Below are 20394 nucleotides of genomic sequence, written 5' to 3' on the forward strand. Positions count from 1 at the left end.
CTTCAACTCATTGTAACTCTATAGACTGCAGCCCACCAGGCTTCTCTGTCCATGGGATTTTTCCCAGTCAAGAATACTGGAATGGGTTGCCATTTTCTCCTCCAGGGAATCTTCCTGACCCACATGTCTCAAACTGAATTAATTATCTCTCCTTCCAAATATACCTTTCTTTCTATAGTATCTCTCTCACTAAATGTTATGATGATCAGTTTCTAGAATGAAAACCTCCAAATGATCCTTTATTTCTTCCTCTCTTGCCTAATTAGGACTCCATGACTAGTGAATTATTAAATCCAGTCATTTTTGCCTCTGAATTATCTTCCCAATCTTATTCTTTCTATCCTCAAGTTCCACTGTCTTAGTTGAGGTTCTCATAGTTACTTTTATTGTTGCAATAGGGTCCTTACTGGTCCCCTTGCCTTCAATGATCTTTTCTAGGACTCAGATTTGAGTATAATCCTGCCATGATTAAAATCTTTCTGTGTTTATTCATTGTCTATAAACATCAAAACTTATTATGGTGATATCATAGGCACTTCAAGGTCTTGACTGTGGCTAATACCCACAGTCTTGCTTTTGGACAATTTCTTCCATAGAGATGGAGACAACTGGGTGTCACAGCTGGGCAGAGCTATGGAACATATATGTGTGACTTCACCCACATCCTAATGTCTCAAAGGAAAATATTTTTCTAGTTGTTTCAGACATAATCATGCATGAATTGATTATGCAAGTTATGAAATATCAGTCATGGTTCTATTTGCTCTACAATTCTTTGGCCAAACTTAAAAAAAAAAAAAAAAACGAATCTATGAAGAAATCCATGTTTGTTGTGTTAGATTTTTTTCCCCCTCAACAATGTTACTCACACTATGCTTCTAATACCTTCCTTACACTTTATGCTTTATTGATTCTGAGCATTCTCTGCTTTTTAACCCTGTAATGCATTTTCACATGCTACTTTCTTTGCTTGGGTTTCCCTTCCTACCCTTGTTTACCTGAAAATTCTCATTTAGTCTTCAAAATACTGCCTGAAAGACTTCACTGATCTCATCTCTACCACTTCATTGAGTTCATCACCCTTTCCCTTGTTCTATTTTTGTATCTTGCTCATACTTCAAATGTTGCACTTATTACACTGTATTATAAGTAGTTTCTATGTGTTTTTCTTCTGAGCAGACTTTGAGATCCTTTAAAACATGCCTCATTTGTTAAAAGGATAGAAATAAAATAAAGGTCAAATCGATATGCCATGAAGCACAGAAAGAGGAATGATTAATTCTGATTCAGAAGAGTAGGGAAAATGACACAAAGCACCTGAAATTTCAGTAGGTTGTTCATTTACTAGCACTCTATGTGGCAAGCACTGTTGTAGGGGCTAGATATATACTCAGTAGTGGACAAGACAAACATAGTCCCTGACATTATATAGCTCAGAAGCTATTTGGGGAGACAGAAGTTAAACTAAAGGGGAAAAATCCTGCAAATAAATAAAGTATATAAATAACAAAATAGGTTAAGAAGGAAAAGTTCAAGGTATATTATGAAAAAACCTAATTTAGATTGGGAGGGGGTGGTCAGGGAAGCCCATACCAAAGAGAAGTCTCTTAAGCTCAGATCTAAATATTGAGTGGAAATTAGCCTGTGAAGAGAGGGAAAGAGATTATTCCAGTCAGAGGGATCAGCAAATGCAAATACCTTGAAGCAGAAAAGAGATTGTATTTGAAGAATAAAAGGAAACTCAGTGTAGTGGTAATATAGTGAATGTGGAGGAGAGTTGCTTGAGATAAGTCTGAAGAGGTAGGCAGGGACTATATCATACAAGATTGTATCTATTAGGATTCTTAGACTGCATGTAACAGAAACCAAATTATGGTGGTTTAACAAAATAAAAAGTTTATTTTTTTTTAACATAAAGAAGCCTCAATGTCAACAGTTCAAGACTCATACAAGTTTCAGGACTCAAGCATCTATCTTTTTGTTCTATGATCCAGTGAGCATGGCTTCTATCTTCAGGCTGCCTGCTGTTCTACTTCCAGGCAGCAAAAGGAAAGAATGCAAAGGGCAAAAAACATGTGACAGCTAAGTCTGTCTCATTCCATCAGGAAAGTAACAGTTTTCCTGGAAGCCCCACTTACCTATTAGATAGAACTGGGTTGGATGGCCACCCTTAGCTACAATAGAGTATGAGGAGGTTTCATTTTCAATTTAGTCTGTTACTACTCCTAAAAAATCTACTGGCTTTATTAGAAAAGGGGAAAACACATTGGGTAGGCAATTTGTAGTTTCTACCACAAAGTGTGTGGGATTTCTTAGTTTATTCTAAAAACAGTGGGGGTTCATTGAAGGTCATTGAAGAGTTTTAAGCAGGGGAGATACACAGTTCCTTTTATGTTGATTAGCATCTGTTTGGCTGTTGTGAGAAGGATGAATTGTAAGGGGGGCAAGAATGTTTTAAAAGTTGACCAGTTAGAAGGTAATTGCAAGAGCTTATGATGCCTTGGATTAAGGAAGTGGTAATTGAGATGGAGAGAAGTAGACAGTAGACAGAAGTAGAGGTAGCATGCTTTTGGTGAGAAATTGGATCCACAGGGTGAGAGGAGAGGAATAAAAAAATGATTCATGTGTTTGTGGTTTATGCATTTGGATGGAGAGTGCTGTCACTTATTGGGATTATGAAACATGGAGCACCAGATTGGGGTGATGAGTATGATTTCGGACATGTTGAATTTGAGGTGTTTATGAAGCATACAAAAGGAGATGTCTTGTTGGCAGTTGAAGATATGTGTCTGGAATTCAAAAGACAGGCCCTGGAGTAGAAATAGAGATTTGGGAACCATTTACCTGTGAATGGTATGCAAAACTATGGGAGTTGATGACATGGTTTAGAGAATGAGTGCAGAACAGAAGGAGAGAAAGGCTCAAGGCTGACCACTGGGAATCTTCTAGAGTTATTTATTTAAAAATATACTTTTAGAATGTTTTTGCATTTTATTAAAAAGTACATGCAGTATTCATTATAAAATAAGCCAGCAATATAGAGAAGTGCAAAAACGAGGGAAAAAAAAAACCTCCAGAAACCTGCACGAACTAGAACTAATCAGTATTGTGCCTTAATTTGCTTATCTGAATAAAGGAGGATAAAAATAGTAACTATAAGATTGCTGTGATAACTTAATAAGACAATCCATTTAAAGTGCTTACTTTGCTATCTGGCAAATAGTAAATAGTTCATAAACATTAATTACTAAGATTAATGAATGTTATTCTGGACATCACTTTTTTTTTTTTTAAATTTTTTTATTAGTTGGAGGCTAATTACTTCACAACATTTCAGTGGGTTTTGTCATACATTGATATGAATCAGCCATGGATTTACACGTCTTCCCCATCCCAATCCCCGCTCCCACCTCCCTCTCCACCCGATTCCTCTCGAAACATCCCACCCTCGCCTTCTCCCACAGAGTTCAAAAGTCTGTTCTGTATTTCTGTGTCTCTTTTTCTGTTTTGCATATAGGGTTATCGTTACCATCTTTCTAAATTCCATATATATGTGTTAGTATGCTGTAATGTTCTTTGTCTTTCTGGCTTACTTCACTCTGTATAAGGAGCTCCAGCTTCATCCATCTCATTAGGACTGGTTCAAATGAATTCTTTTTAATGGCTGAGTAATATTCCATGGTGTATATGTACCACAGCTTCCTTATCCATTCATCTGCTGATGGGCATCTAGGTTGCTTCCATGTCCTGGCTATTATGAACAATGCTGCAATGAATATTGGGGTGCACGTGTCTCTTTCAGATCTGGTTTCCTCAGTGTGTATGCCCAGAAGTGGGATTGCTGGGTCATATGGCAGTTCTATTTCCAGTTTTTTAAGAAATCTCCACACTGTTCTCCATAGTGGCTGTACTAGTTTGCATTCCCACCAACAGTGTAAGAGGGTTCCCTTTTCTCCACACCCTCTCCAGCATTTATTGCTTGTAGACTTTTGGATAGCAGCCATCCTGACTGGCGTGTAATGGTACCTCATTGTGGTTTTGATTTGCATTTCTCTAATAATGAGTGATGTTGAGCATCTTTTCATGTGTTTGTTAGCCATCTGTATGTCTTCTTTGGAGAAATGTCTGTTTAGTTCTTTGGCCCATTTTTTGATTGGGTCATTTATTTTTCTGGAATTGAGCTTCAGGAGTTGCTTGTATATTTTTGAGATTAATCCTTTGTCTGTTTCTTCATTTGCTATTATTTTCTCCCAATCTGGCTATTCTACCCAAAGCAGTCTATAGATTCAATGCAATCCCTATCAAGCTACCAATGGTATTTTTCACAGAACTAGACCAAAGAATTTCACAATTTGTATGGAAATACAAAAAACCTCGAATAGCCAAAGTAATCTTGAGAAAGAAGAATGGAACTGGAGGAATCAACCCGCCTGACTTCAGACTCTACTACAAAGCCACAGTCATCAAGACAGTATGGTACTGGCACAAAGACAGAAATATAGATCAATGGAACAGAATAGAAAGCCCAGAGATAAATCCACGAACCTATAGACACCTTATCTTCGACAAAGGAGGCAAGGATATACAATGTAAAAAAGACAACCTCTTTAACAAGTGTTGCTGGGAAAACTGGTCAACCACTTGTAAAAGAATGAAACTAGAACACTTTCTAACACCATACACAAAAATAAACTCAAAATGGATTAAAGATCTAAATGTAAGACCAGAAACTATAAAACTCCTAGAGGAGAACATAGGCAAAACACTCTCCAACATAAATCACAGCAAGATCCTCTATGACCCACCTCCCAGAATATTGGAAATAAAAGCAAAACTAAACAAATGGGACCTAATGAAACTTAAGTGCTTTTGCACTACAAAGGAAACTATAAGTAAGGTGGACATCACTTTTATTATAAAGGATTAAGGAATAGATAGATAAAAAATTTAATAGAAATAATATACATGCTCTTTCAAAAAGTCTGAAGTTGAACAAAAGACAAATAGATTAAAGTGAAAGTAAAGAAACTGACAAATTTCAGATAAATGTTTCTTCCCTTTCAAGAAATAGTAGTCTCTGAAAGACTGTTTTAAAGTTAAGACTAAAGACTAAAGATTTGGAAAATATAAAGAGGTTATAGTTACTATATTTTTATCTCATGTTTCAGTTCCTGATAGTGTTAAACTGATTCCCTGGGTAGTTGATTAAGAAATGGGTTCTGGTGCTCGCTTCGGCAGCACATATACTAAAATTGGAACGATACAGAGAAGATTAGCATGGCCCCTGCGCAAGGATGACACGCAAATTCGTGAAGCGTTCCATATTTTTTGGTGCAAAAAAAAAAAAAAAAAGAAATGGGTTCTGAAGACAGCCTGATTGGGTTAAGATCAGTTCTGCAACTTACTTGCTATAAGGTAGGCAAATTATTTAATCTCTATGTGCCTCAGTTTTCTCATTTTTAGGATGAAGACTAAAAAGTGCCTACTTCATAAGGGGGAGAATACATACATGTGTATGTATGGCTGAGTCCCTTTGCTGTCCATCTGAAACTATCACAACGTTTTTGCTTTACTTCAATATAAAATAAAATGTTAAAAAATTTCCTACTTCACTGGATTGTGAAGAATAAAAGAGTTAATACATACAAAATACTTGGCACAGTTCCTGGTACATAATGAACTATTATTATAAATATGAGGAAATGAGTTATCGTTATAAAGTGTGATGAAATACACTTTTCTGTCATGACTTTTGTTAGCTATATTATTATTTTTACCTTCTCATAGTTTATAACATTTATAGTCTGTTCTCCACCTAGAATTCTCTAAGTTGTTTGGTCCTGCTTCTGTGTTTAAATGAATTCAGTGCTTAACACTACTCCTTTTATTACAGCTTCTTTATTCCTGAGTTCTTTGTTTTCATGTATCTCTTGGTTGTCTAGGTTTTATAAGATGCTAGTTATTTTTTTTTTTAAACCAGCCCTCATGAGTGTTGCATTTCTTTGGCAGGCTTGATAATATCTGTGTGTTGAAGGGCAAACTGATAGGATAGAAAATCCTTGGGTCACACTTTGGCTCCCTCGGGAGTTTGTTGATTATCACTCCATTGTTTATGGCACGGTGGGCTACACTGGTCTTTTCATCATGGCCTCTTCCATTTGTCCTTTGGCTGGATGGATTTCATTGTAGAAATTCCAGCACTAGGAGTCAAATGATGGAGAGGAGGAGCTGTCAAATGAGACTGAAATAGTGTAGCCAGGAAAAAGGGAGGAAAACACTGATGTGTCACAAAAGCCAAGAGAAGGTTAGGTTTGACAAAGATGGCAGTAGTGAATTCTGTCAGAAGCCTCTACAAGGTCAAAAGTCTGTCAAAAATAGGAGTTGGGTGGATACAGAGAATGTGGAAGAGCATTTTGGGCTGCAATAATAATGGGAGCAAAGTTTTATAGGTGTATAAGTATGTGTTTGGGTTGTGGGAGTACTGAGTAGTCCATTGTGGGTGGAAAATTGATTGCAGGGGAAAGATGAAGTTATGACAGATCATGTTGCCCAGATCTCTCTTTCTATCAGGCTGCTTTTTTTTTTTTTCCTTCTGCCTGTCCACCTAGCTCTTCATCTGGGTTAAAGAAAAATATCTCTGAGTTATCTTTCTCTTGCTCCCTTCTTTAGTGTCTTCTATTTGTTGTTTTTCCATTGCTCAGTCTTGTCTGACTCATTGCAACCCCATGGACTGCAGCACGCCAGGCATCCCTGTCCTTCACCATCTCCTGGAGCTTGCTCAAACTCATGTCCATTGAATCGGTGATGCCATCCAATTGTCTCATCTGCTATCATTCCCTTCTCCTCCTGCCTTCAGTCTTTTCCACTTTCCCAGCATTAGGGTCTTTTCCAATGAGTTGGCTCTTCACATCAGGTGGCCAAAGTATTGGAGCTTCAGCTTCAGCATCAGTCCCCCCAGTGATTATTCAGGATTAATTCCCTTTAGGGTTGACTGGTTTGATCTCCTTGTGGTCCAAGGGACTCTCAAGAGTCTTCTCCAACACCACAGTTCAAAAGCATCAATTCTTTGGTGCTCAGCCTTTTTTATGGTCCAACTTTCACATCTATACATGACTACTGGAAAAACCATAGCTTTGACCAGATGGTCAATGTCTTCTATATTTATTTTTTGGAATAAAAAGATCTGGATTTTCAGTAATGTCCTGTCCAGAAATCAATAAATAAATTCAATAAATATTGAATATCTATTGAGAATGCTGTAGTACATAAAACAGTATAATGGGGAAGACAGGGAATGCAACTATCATAGCCCAGTGTGTGCTAAGTGCTATCTTTTTTTTATTCTAATTTTTTTCCATTTATTTTTATTAGTTGGAGGCTAATTAGTTTACACTATTGTAATGGTTTTTGCCATATATTGACATTAATCAGCCATGGATTTACATGTATTTCCCATCCCGATCCCCCCTCCCACCTCCCTCTCCACCCCATCCCTCTGGGTCTTCCCAGTGCACCAGCCCCGAGCACTTTTCTCATGCATCCAACCTGGGCTGGTGATCTGTTTTACCCTTGATAATGTACATGTTTTGATGCTGTTCTCTCAAAACATCCCACCCTCGCCTTCTCCCACAGAGTCCAAAAGTCTGTTCTGTACATCTGTGTCTCTTTTCCTGTTTTGCATATAGGGTTATCGTTACCATCTTTCTAAGTGTTATCTTAAAGCAGTATGGGATGCTTTGGAATGCAGAGGAAAGCCTGGCCTCTAACCCAGCTCTGCAAGGTTACAGGGAGGTTCAGTTCAGTTCAGGAGAAGGGTATTAGGGCAGGCTTCCAGGAGAAAATGATGGAGAAATCAAAACTTGCAAGATGAATAGGCAGGCAAAGCTGTTGAGAGAGATAGTGTTTTAGGCAAAAGGAAATCATGGATAAAAGCTTGAAAATGTGAAAGAGAATGGAATGTTTAAGCAACTGAAAGAATTTTAGTGTGGAAGGAGTGTTTAAACTTTTTTCTGTTACAAAAGAAGTACATCCTCACTGGGAAATAATCAATCAAAAATAGTAAAAAAAAAAAGTCAAAAATTTTTCCCTACCTCTACAATCCACAAATTAACAACTAATAGTTTAGTGAGTATTATTTTAATATCCTTTACTTTTCAAGGGAAAATTCACACTCACATACACATGTATGTGTGTATATATGCAGTATTAATAGCCTGAAAAATATATTATCTTATAAAATATTAATATTTGTCTTCTATGTGAATTGCCGTTTAGAAATATATCACAGATATCCTTACTTTTCAATACAAGAACTGTATTGACAATTGAATAGCATTCCATATACAATGCAATAAAAATTTCCATCTACCTGATGAATGATTAAGTGAAATATAGTATAGACATGCAATGGAATATAGTTAGGCAATAAAGAAGAATGAAAGGCTTCTTCATGGTACAACATGACTGAATCTTGAAAACATTGTCCTAAATGAAAGAAGTCAAATGTTGCTATGAACATTCATGTAAAAGTTTTTGTGTGAACATATGTTTTTAAATTCTCTTGAGTATATCCCTAGGAGGAGAATTGATGGACCATTTCATAATTTTATGTTTAAGTTTTGGAGGAACATCCAACATTTTTGGGCAGTGACATTAGTTTGCTCAAACTCATGTCTATCGAGTCGGTGATGCCATCCAACCATCTCACCCTCCGTCATTCCCTTCTCCTCCTGCCTTCAATCTTTCCCAGCATTAGGGTCTTCTCCACTGAGTCAGTTCTTCACATCAGATGGCCAGAGTATTGGAGTTTCATTTTCAGCATCAATCCTTCCAATGAATATTCAGGACTGATTTCCTTGAGGATAGACTGATTGGATCTCCCTGTAGTCCAAGACTCTCAAGAGTCTTCTCCAACACTACAGTTCAAAAGCATCAATTCTTCGGCGCTCAGCTTTCTTTATAGTCTAACTCTAACATCCATACATGACTACTGGAAAAACCATAGCTTTGACTAGACAGACCTTTGTTGGCAAAGTAATATTTCTGCTTTTTAATATGCTGTCTAGGTTGGTCATAGCTTTTCTTCCAAGAAGCAAGTGTCTTTTAATTTCATGACTGCAGTCACCATCTGCAGTGATTTTGGAGCCCAAGAAAATAAATTCTGTCGCTGTTTCCATTGTTTCCCCATCTATTTGCCTTGAAGTGATGGGACTGGATGCCATGATCTTAGTTTTTTGAACATTGAGTTTTAAGCCAACTTTTTCACTCTCCTCTTTCACATTCATCAAGAGGCTCTATAGAGCCTTTGCTTTCTGCCATAAGGGTGGTGTCATCTGCATATCTGAGGTTATTGATATTTCTCCCTGCAATCTTGATTCCAGCTTATGCTTCATCCAGCCCAGCATTTCATATGATATACTCTGCACAGACTTTTGAACTTTGTGGGAGAATGTGAGGGTGGGATATTTCAAAAGAACAGCATGTATGCTATCTATGGTGAAACAGATCACCAGCCCAGGTGGGATGCACGAGACAAGTGCTCCGGCCTGGTGCACTGGGAAGACCCAGAGGAATCGGGTGGAGAGGGAGGTGGGAGGGGGGATCAGGATTGGGAATACATGTAAATCCATGGCTGATTCATATCAATGTATGACAAAACCCACTGGAAAAAAAAAATAAAATAAAATAAAATAAAAAGAAGTTAAATAAGCACAGTGATGTACTCCTTTTCCAATTTTGAACCAGTCTGTTGTTCCGTGTCCAGTTCTAACTATTTCTTCCTGACCTGCATACAGATTCCTCAGGAGGCAGGTAAGGTGGTCTGGTATTCTCATCTCTTTAAGAATTTTCCATAGTTTGTTGTGATCCACACAGTCAAAGGCTTTGATGTAGTCAATAAAGCAGAAATAGATGTTTTTCTGGAACTCTCTTGCTTTCTCGATGATCCAACAGATATTGGCAATTTGATCTCTGGTTCCTCTGCCTTTTCTAAATCCAGCTTCTACATCTGGAATTTCTCTGTTCACGTACTGTTGAAGCCTGGCTTGGAGAATTTTGAGCTTTACTTTGCTAGCATGTAAGATGAGTGCAATTGTGTGGTAGTTTGAACATTCTTTGGCATTGCCTTTCTTAGGGATTCGAATGAAAACTGACCTTTTCCAGTCTTGTGGCTACTGCCGAGTTTTCCAAATTTGCTGGCATATTGAGTCCAACAGTTTCACAGCATCATTTTTTAGAATTTGAAATAGCTCAACTGGAATTCCACCACCTCCACTAGCCTTGTTCGTAGTGATGCTTCCTAAGACCCACTTGACTTCACATTCCAGGATGTCTGGCTCTAGGTGAGTGATCAGACCATCGTGGTTATCTGGGTCATGAAGATCTTTTTTGTATAGCTCTTCTGTGTATTCTTGCTGCCTCTTCTTGATATTTTCTGCTTCTGTCAGGGCTTCTCTGATAGCTCAGTTGGTAAAGAATCTGCCTGCAGTGCAGGAGACCCTGGTTCAGTTCCTGGGTTTGGAAGATCCACTGGAGAAGGAAAAGTCTACCCACTCCAGAATTCTTGGGCTTCCCTTGTGGATCAGTTGGTAAAGAATCTGCCTGCAATGTGAGAGACCTGGGTTTATTTCCTGGGTTGGGAAGATCCCCTGGAGAAGGGAAAGGCTACCCACTCCAGTATTCTGTCCTAGAGAATTCCACAGACTGTATAGTCCATGGGGTCACAAAAAGTTGGGCTTGACTGAGCGACTTTAACTAAGCAGACTTGACTTATGTGCTTATTAGCCATTTGTATATCCTTTAAATGTCTGTTCAAGTCCATTGATCATTTTAAATGGTGTTATTTGTCTTTTTATTTTTGAGTTAGAAGAGATTTTATGATATATTATAGATACAAATCCTTTGTTAAGCATACAATTTGCAAATATTTTCTCCCATTCTATGGATGACCTTAATAGTTACTGATAATGTCCTTTGATTCACAAAGATTTTAATTTTCAACTTATATATTTTTCTTCTGTTGCTTATGCTTTCAATGTCATATCTAAGAGTACCTTGCCAAATCCAAGGTCAGAAAATTTATCCCTATGATTTTTCCTAGGAGTTTTACAGTTTTAGCCCTTTCATTTAAGTCTTTGACTCATTTTGAATTAGTTTTTGTATGTGGTGTGAGGTACAGATCTAAATTCATTCTTTTGCATGTGGATATCCAGTGTATATAGCACCATTTGCTGAAAAGACTGTTCTTTCTCATTTAATGGTCTTGGCACCTTTGTCAAAAAACAACTTACCAAAGAGGTTTGGGTTTATTGTAATTCTATTCTGTTGGTCTAAACGGAATATCATATCCATGGATATGATGGATGGTCATCTAAATAGTCTATCCTTATGCCAGTTTCGCATTGTTTTGATTATTGTAGCTTTTGTAATAAGTTTTTATATCAGAAATTGTGACTCCTTCATCTCTGTCATCATTTTTCAAGATTGTTTTGGCTGTTATGTGTCCTTTGAATTTCAGTATAAAATTTAAGATTAGCCTTTCAGTCTCTTCAAAAGAGAATGTTACAACTTTGATGGGGATTTTTTGACTCTGTAGACCTATGTGGAGTATTGCCTTCTTAACAGTATTAACTCTTTCAATCCATGAACACAGAATGATGTTCTATGTCTTTTCATTTATCTAGGTCTTCCTTAATGTCTTTCAATTATGTTTTCTAGTTTCCAGTGTACAAGTCTTACATTTTTGGGTTAAATTACATCCTAAGATTTTATTCTTTTTGATACTATTGTAAATGGAATTATTTTCTTAATTTCATTTTGTATCATTCATTGCTAGTGTATAGAAATACAACTAGCTTTTGTATATTGATCTTGTATCCTGAAACCTTGCTGAACTTGTTTATTAGTTCCAATAGTTTTTTAGTGGCTTATTTAGATTTTATCCATTAAATGGTCATGTCGTCTACAAATAGTTTTATTTGTCAGTTTTATTTCACTTTCTTCCTTTCCATTTCTGCTGCCATTTATTTCTTTCCTTTGCCTAATTTTCACGGCTAGATCCTTTATTAGACTAATTGGATTTTGCAGATTCAGTTTTGGACAGGCCAAGTTAGAGGTGCTTGAGCATTATTCAAGTAGAGAAGTCAAGGAGATAACTATTCAGGTCAGGAGAGAGATTTGGTCTAGAGATTAAAATTTAGTAGATGTTAAATGAAGCCCCTTGAAAAGATGACCTTGCCCAAGAAGAATGTTTAGAATGAGAAAAGGGCCAGAACAGAGATCAACATCCTATCAGGAATGGGAATAGGAAGAAGGTATCACAGAGGAAACTAAGTAGTCACTGCCAGAAAATTAAGAGCTAAATCTTGAGAACCTGATGTCATGGAAGTCAAGTGAAGCAAAAATTTCAAAAAAGTGGAGGTGGTCATTGCTTTAGAGTATATGAAATGCTTCAAATGCTGCTGTAAAATTTAGTAAAATAATGTCTATGGTAGATTAAAATGCTCAAGGAGCAAAGATAATTAAAAGTGATGGTGAGGATGCTAAAGATAGAGGGGATAATTAGTAGCCTATATTTATTTCAGTCAGTAAATACTATTCTTGGATTTGGATTATACCTGAATTTTCTGTGTATTGCTTATGACTTTTTAATATGAAAGAATACTCACTGTAAAACTCTTTGCTTGGAAGACCTTGTTCTAATGGGCCATATATGAACAGGTGCCAGATAGAAGCAGTCTGATCTATTCTCTCTACTCCAGAGTTTCTTACAGTATGTTCTGACTTGCATTAGAATCACCAGCAATATTTTCTTAAAGATACAGATTGGTGGGTGTAATTTCAGACCTTCTGAATCACAATCCCAGGAGCCATACCCTGGAACCTGTGTTTTAACAAGTTTCCTCAGATCATTCTCATGCATTCCTAAATTTGAGACATATGAGTTTATTTGGCTGCCTCCATCTTCATGGGTGCACAACCTCACAGAATGTTTGCCAAGTGTCAAACATTCTGTTATGTTACCAATGATGTCATCAGTGTTTGGCCGAAATAGTGGTGTCCATTATCTGTAGATTATTGAATCTTTCACTGGTCAGACTTTGTCTTTCCATACTCTTCACTTCTTAAGGTCCTTGTTTTCAGCTCATCCTATATTCCTTTTGCTTAGTAACTACCCCAACAAACAAAAAAGCACAACTTAGGGGTGGAATTTGACCATCTAATCCAAGTCTTTAGGTTCTCTGTAAAATGACGAACCTATACCAAATGATATCTAAATCCATTTCTAGGTTGCTAACAGCATCTCATACTTCTCAGCTTCATACCTCTTTGGACTTTTCTTTGTGTGGAGTCCTGACCAAAAGTTAGTCTCTTTTCTTTCTTCCCTATTTACTCCATATGCTCACTCACAGAGTGTGGTTTCTTTTATTTATTTTAGCATCAAAGAAAGTTGGGACTAAAATGATCTTGGCAATTTTCTGCTCTAATCTTTATTTTTAAAGATAAGAAAACTGAAAGCCAGTCATGAAATAACTTACCCAAAGTAACATAGCTAGTGATCCATCTAGAATCAGGGCTTTTCTGGGACTCTTCTCACTATAGCAGGAATAGTTGTTCCTAGAGAAGACAAACGAATAATTTTTCATATGTTCTGCAAGAAGGACCAAATCTGGGGTGCAAAAGGAAGAACTGAAGGAAAACAGTGAGTTTCTTTTTAAGCTTAGCCTGTTAAAGAGATTTAACTTTCAACCACTGTATTAGTTTTCATTTTCTCCCCCTTCTCTGCCAGTAACAATAAAATGACTGCTGTGGCACTGAAAGCAAGGCAAGGTATTATACTTAAATCTGAGTTTAAATGATTTACAGTTGAGTAGGAAGACTGGTGTACTGAATTTACCAAACTATTTATGAATGCCACAGACAAGCCATGTGATCTTCATCAAATCACAATGGGTCTCTGTCCCTCAGTTTCTTCATTTTACAGGACGGACTCTGCTCAGAGTACTTAGGCAGAGACCAATGAGAAAGAAGTGACACAAAAAGAAAGAAGTTACTTATATTCAAGGATAATCACCTCTGGACAACTTAGTGACTGCCTTTTACAAAGGATAAAATTGAGCCATAGAAAGGTAAATGGACTCCTCACTGCCTTATACTGTGGCTTGACTAATATTCACTTCTGAAAACTTGAAAACATCTTCAAGATGAACAGAATATCATATTTTAAGATGTGAGAAAAACCTAGAGTAAGAGAAGATGTTTTTCTTCCTACTGATCTTTTTCTTTCTAAATAAGCTTTTTGGATATTACCAAAAGTGTCATTCGAAAGTAAGCATGAAATAGAGACAGGAAGAGAAAGTGATCATCAAAGAGAATTTGACAAAAGAGCAATGATCATAGAGAGAAAAAAGAATCTCAGAGAAACGTGGTAAAATCAAGCAACTTGCGTGAAAAAAACATGTGGTGCTGTGTAGTAGTAGATGCCAAAGAGGATAGATGGAAAATAGCATGTGCCTGACCAAAGATGTATTTTTTTTAAATTAAGAACAGTAGGAGATAAATGGGAAGTCTCCAAGGTACTCTGGAAAATCAATCACAAACATCTAGAAGCAGCTGACTTAATTCATTCTATTTCTATTACAATAAATCTGACTGGCATATAAAATTCGTGTGCTTGGAAATACTTGCCTGAAAAATAACTTTTGGGATCTTGCTTGAATTTTTATATGAATAAAGAAAACTAGGAAACCATCAAAAAACACAGAGAATCCAACTATTTCCTTCTCCAGAGAATATTTCAAGACCCAGATCCAACCTAGTGCGTGATAGTAGTTGACTATATAAAATAATTAGTAAATTTTGATTATCCTTTTAGACGTGAAGATACAGAATTTCCACTAGAACAGGTACTTGGAATGCTTTACTGGGGGTGGGTTTTGAACTGACCCATCTGTACTAACACTGCCTCCCTCTTGTTCAATGTTAAGAGGCTGGGCATGGAACAGAATTAATTGAATGGCTCACCCAGGGTTTTGGCTGATGACTGAGGCCTCATTAGCACTTTGGCCCAGCTAACTGATTCTAATGAAAACTCCACTGAAGTGGCTGTAATGGATTCAAAAGCCTTATATTGTGTGTGTGTGTGTGTGTGTGTGCTCAGTCACTCAGTCGCGTCTTACTCTGTGCAACCCTATGAACCCACCAGGCTTCTCTGTCCATGGGATTCTTGAGGCAAGAATACTGGAGTGGGTTGTCATCCTCTGCTCCAGGGGCTCTTCCTGACCGAGGGATTGAACTTGTGTCTCTTGTGTCTCCTGTATTGGCAGGCAGATTCTTTATCACTGCACCACGTGGGAGCTACTGAAAAAGAACAATTATCTTTTATAACACGAGATCTGTGATGACTTAGAAGGGTAGGATGGGGGAGGGGAGGGAGGCTCAAGAGGATGGGGATATATGTATAATTATGGCTGATTTGCATTGTTGTATGGAAGAAACCAACACAACATTGGCAAGCAATTTTCCTCCAATTAAAAAATAAATAAAAAAAGAAACCTCCATAAGCTTAATTAATGATAGGCTAATCACTTCCAAATGGTCAAGCTCTTTTCATGGATGTTGCTGGGCATTTGGTGGGCTCAGCAGGTACCTACCAAGTATACTAGGGACTTGTATCCCTCAATTCTGGAAAATTTTCTTGCACTATTAGATAATTTCATCCCCTTCATTTTCACTCTTTCTGAACTTTAATTAGGTGGCTATTATACTATCCGATTGGCCCTCAAATTTTATTATCTTTTCTCTTCTTTTTACCTCTTTATCTTTTGGTTTTGCTTTTTAAAAAAAAAATACACTTTATATTTTAGAGCAGTTTATGGTAACAGCATCAGTTGAATGGAAGGTACAGAGGTTGTCCATGTACCCCTGGCCCTTATGCATGCATAGCCTCTCCCACTCTCAAAATCCCCTACCAGAATGGTACCCTTATTACAGTTGATGAACTTACATGGACACATCATAATCACCTGAAGTTCATACTTTACATTAGGGTTCATGCTTGATGTTGTATACACTATGAGTTTTGACAAATGCAAATGACATGTGTCCACCACTATGGTATCTTACAGAATAGGTTCACTTCCCTAAAAATTCTCTCTGTTCCACCTATTCATCCCTCCCTCTTCGCTAACTCCTAGAAGCCACCTTTCACTGTCTGTATGGTTTTGCTTTATCAAGAATGTCCCATGGTTGGAATCATATAATATGTAGCATTTTAGATTGGCTTATTTCATTTAACAATATGCATTTACTATTCCTCCATGTCTTTTCATGGCTTCATGGTTCATTTGTATTTAGTGCTGAATAATATTTCAATGTTTGAATCTACCACAGTTTATTTGTATATTCACCTACTGAAGGACATCTTACTTGCTTCCAAGTTTTGACAATCTTGAATAAAGCTGCTATTAAACATCTGTGTGCAGGTTTCTGTGTGGACATAAATTTTCAACTCCTTTGAGTAAATAATGAGGAGTGCTGGATTGTATGGTAAGAGCATGCTCAGTTTTGTGAGAAACTACCAATCTGTCTTACAAAGTGGCTGTGCCATGTTGTATTCCCACCGACGATAGAGGAGAGCTCCTGTTGCTATACATCCTGGTCAGCATTTGGTGGTGTTGGTGCTCTGGATTTTGGCCATTCTAATAGTTGTGTAGTGGTATTTCATTGTTGTTTTAATTTTCATTTCCCTGGTGAAATATGATGTGAGTAATTTTTTATGTACTTACTTTCCATCTGTATATCTTCTTTGGTGAAGTGTCTGTTAAAGTCATTGGCCCATTTTTTTTTCCTTTGACCCATTTTAAAATCTTGTTTTCTTGTTGTTGTGTCTTACGAGTCTGGGTATTTTAGATAACAGAACATTATCAATTGTATTTTTCAAATATTTGATCTTAATCTGTGGTTTTACATTTAAGTTTATAATGCATTTTGAAGTACTTTTTGTGAAGAGTGGAAGATCTGTGTCTAGGTGTTATTATTATTTTAGATGTGGATGTCTGATTACTCTAGCACCATTTCTTGGAGTGACTGTTTTTGCTCCCTTGTACTGTCTTTCCTCCTTTGTGAAAGATCAGTTAACTATGTTTATCTAGGTCAGTTTATGGGCTTTTTATTTTGTTCCATTGATTTGTTTGTCTATTCTTTTGCTAGTGCCATACTGTCTTGATTACAGTAAGTCTTGAAGTTGGATAGGTTCAATCATCCAACTTTGTTCTTCTACTTCAATATTTTGCTGGTCATTCTGAGTCTTTTACACCTCTGTAAAAACTGTAGGGTCAGTTTGTCAATATTCGCTAAATAAAGTCCTGGTGTTTTGATTGGGGTTGCATTGAATCTATAGATCAAGCTGAGAATAACCAATATTTTTGGCTATTTTGAGTCTTCCTATCCATAAACGTGGAATATTTCTCCATTTATTTAGTCCTTGATTGATTTCTTTCATTAGAAAGATTTGTAGTTTTCTTCATATATATCTTGTACATATTTTGTTAGATCTACATATAAGTATTTAATTTTTTGGTTTTAATGTAAGTGGTATTGTGTTTTTAAAAAGGAATGCATTTGAGTCAGTTCTAATGAGGTGGATGAACCTAGAGTGTATTGTACAGAGTGAAGTAAATCAGAAAGAGAAAAATAAATATCGTATTCTAATGTATATACACGGAATCTAGAGAAATGGTACTGAAGAATTTATTTGCAGGGCAGCAATGGAGAAACAGACATAGAGAATAGACTTATGGACATGAGGAGAGGGGAGGAGAGGGTGAGATGTATGTTGAGAGTAACATGGAAACTTACATTACCATATGTAAAATTGATAGCCAATGGGAATATCCTGTATGGGTCAGGAAACTCAAACAGGGGCTCTGTATCAACCTAAGGGGTTGAGATGGGGAGGGAGATGGGAGGGAGGTTCAAAAGGGAAGGGATATATGTATACCTATGGCTGATTCATGTTCAGGTTTGACAGAAAACAACAAAATTCTGTAAAGCAATTATCCTTCAATTAAAAGTAAATAAATTAAAAAAGAAATAGTAGCAGTGGGTGGGTTGGGAAAATCATCAAAACAGGGGAATCTAAAATAAAACATAAGAAATTTAAAAAAAATGGTATTTGTGTTTTTAATATGAAATTTCACTTGTTCATTGATGGTATATAGGAAAGTGGCTGACCTGTCTATGTGAATCTTGTATCCTGTATTTTCCTTATCATTACTTATTAATTCCAGGAATTTTAGGTCATTTTTTTGGATTTTCTTCATAGACCATCATTTCATCTGCAAACAATGAAAGTTTTACTTCTTTCTCCCGTATAAGTTTACCTTTTTATATCCTTTTATTGTCTTATTGCATTAGCTATCAATAGAATTTGCAGCTCAATGTTGTAAAGAAGTGATGACCATACGTTCTTGTCTTGTTCCTCATCTTAGCTGAAAAGATTCTTGTTTCTTACCATTAAATATGATATTAGTTGTAGGTTTCTTATAGATGTTCTTTATTGAGTCACCCTCTAGTCCTACTATGCTGAGAGTTCTAATCACGAATGATTCTTGGATTTTGTGAAATGCTTTTTCTACCTTTATTTTTTAAATTAATTAATTTATTTTAATTGGAGGTTAATTACTTTACAATTGCTTCCCTGGTGGCTCAGATGGTAAAGCATCTGCCTGCAATGCGGCAGACCCAGGATCAATCCCTGGGTCGGAAAGATCCCCTGGAGAAGGAAATGGCAACCCACTCCAGTACTCTTGCCTGGAAAATTCCATGGACTGAGGAGCCTGGTAGACTACAGTCTATGGGGTCGCAAAGAGTTGGACACGACTGAGCAACTTCACTTTCACTTTTTCACTTTACTTTACAATTTTGTAGTGTTTTTTGCCATACATTGACATGAATCAGCCATGGGTGTACATGTGGTCCCCATCCTGAACCCCCCCCCCACCACCTCTCTCTCCATCCCATCCCTCAGGGTTGTCCCAGTGCACCAGCTTTGAGTGCCCTGTTTCATGCATTGAACTTGGGCTGGTGATCTATTTCACATATGGTAATATGTTTCAATGCTATTCTCTCAAATCATCCCACTCTCACCTTCTCCCACAGAGTCCAAAAGTCTGTTCTTTATATCTGTGTCTCTTTTGCTGTCTCACATATAGGGTCATCATTACCATCTTTCTAAATTCCATATATATGCATTAATATACTATATTGGTGTTTTTCTTTCTGACCTACTTCATTCTGTATAATAGACTCCAATTTCATCCACCTCATTAGAACTGATTCAAATGCATTCTTTTTAATAGCTGAGTAATATTCCATTGTGTATATGTACTACAGCTTTCTTGTCCATTTGTCTGCCAATGGACATCTAGGTTGCTTCCATGTCCTAGCTATTGTAAACAATGCTGTGATGAACACTGGGGTACATGTGTCTCTTTCAATTCTGGTTTCCTCCTAGCTCTATTGATTTTGTTTGATTTTCCCTTTTTTAGCTTGCTAGTGGGTTACATTAATTGATTTTCAAGTGCTGAACCAGTGTTGCATACCTAAGATAAATCCCACTTGGCCATTGTGTAAAATCCTTTCTATATTGGATTTCAATTCTCTATTGGATTCAATTTGCTGCTATTTTGTTGAGGATTTTTGAATTGATGTTCATTAGAGATATTAGTCTGTAGTTTTCTTTTCTTATAATGTCTTTGGTATTTGTATTAGGGTGTTGTTGGTCTCACAGGATGAGTTAAGAAGTATTCCTTCTGCTTCTATCTTCTAGAAGAGATCATATAGAATTGGTACAATTTCTCCCTTTAATGCTTGGCAGAATTCAACAGTGACCTCTGGGCATAGTACTGTCTGGTTTGGAAGGTTATTAATTATTGATTCCATTTATTTAATATATATGACTATTAAAATAGAGTATTTGTTCGTGTGTAACTTTTGGCTTTTTTGCTTTTTAAAGGAAGGTTTGCTCTACTTTACCTTCTAACATCTTAATGAAATTGATTTGTTTTTTAAATTCCAAAGGTATCTTCTTATTTTTTATTCTTTTTCCAAAGAATTCTGCTCTTGTACTATGGATATGATAATTTCTTAATTTTCTAGGGATATTAATGTAAGCTTTTAAAAAGACTCTTTTTTTTTTTTAAATGGAAGCTGAAGAATTGATGTTTTTAAATTGTGGTGTTGGAGAAGACTCTTGAGAGTTCCTTGGACTTCAAGGAGATCCAACCAGCCCATGCTAAAGGAGATCAGTCCTGGGTGTTCACTGGAATGACTGATGTTGAAGCTGAAACTCCAATACTTTGGCCACCTGATGGGAAGAGCTGACTCATTTGAAAA

At 36.8% G+C, this 20394-nt stretch overlaps 1 non-coding gene across 1 annotated transcript; it reads left to right on the forward strand.

Annotated features, from left to right (window-relative positions):
• Positions 1–5222: 5222 nt before the first annotated feature.
• Positions 5223–5329, forward strand: LOC133053384 (U6 spliceosomal RNA). Its single transcript, XR_009692277.1, has one exon. It is a non-coding gene; the product is annotated as a U6 spliceosomal RNA (small nuclear RNA).
• The last annotated feature ends 15065 nt before the right edge of the window (positions 5330–20394 follow it).

The sequence above is a fragment of the Dama dama genome, chromosome X, assembly GCF_033118175.1.
Source record: "Dama dama isolate Ldn47 chromosome X, ASM3311817v1, whole genome shotgun sequence".
NCBI lineage: Eukaryota > Metazoa > Chordata > Mammalia > Artiodactyla > Cervidae > Dama > Dama dama.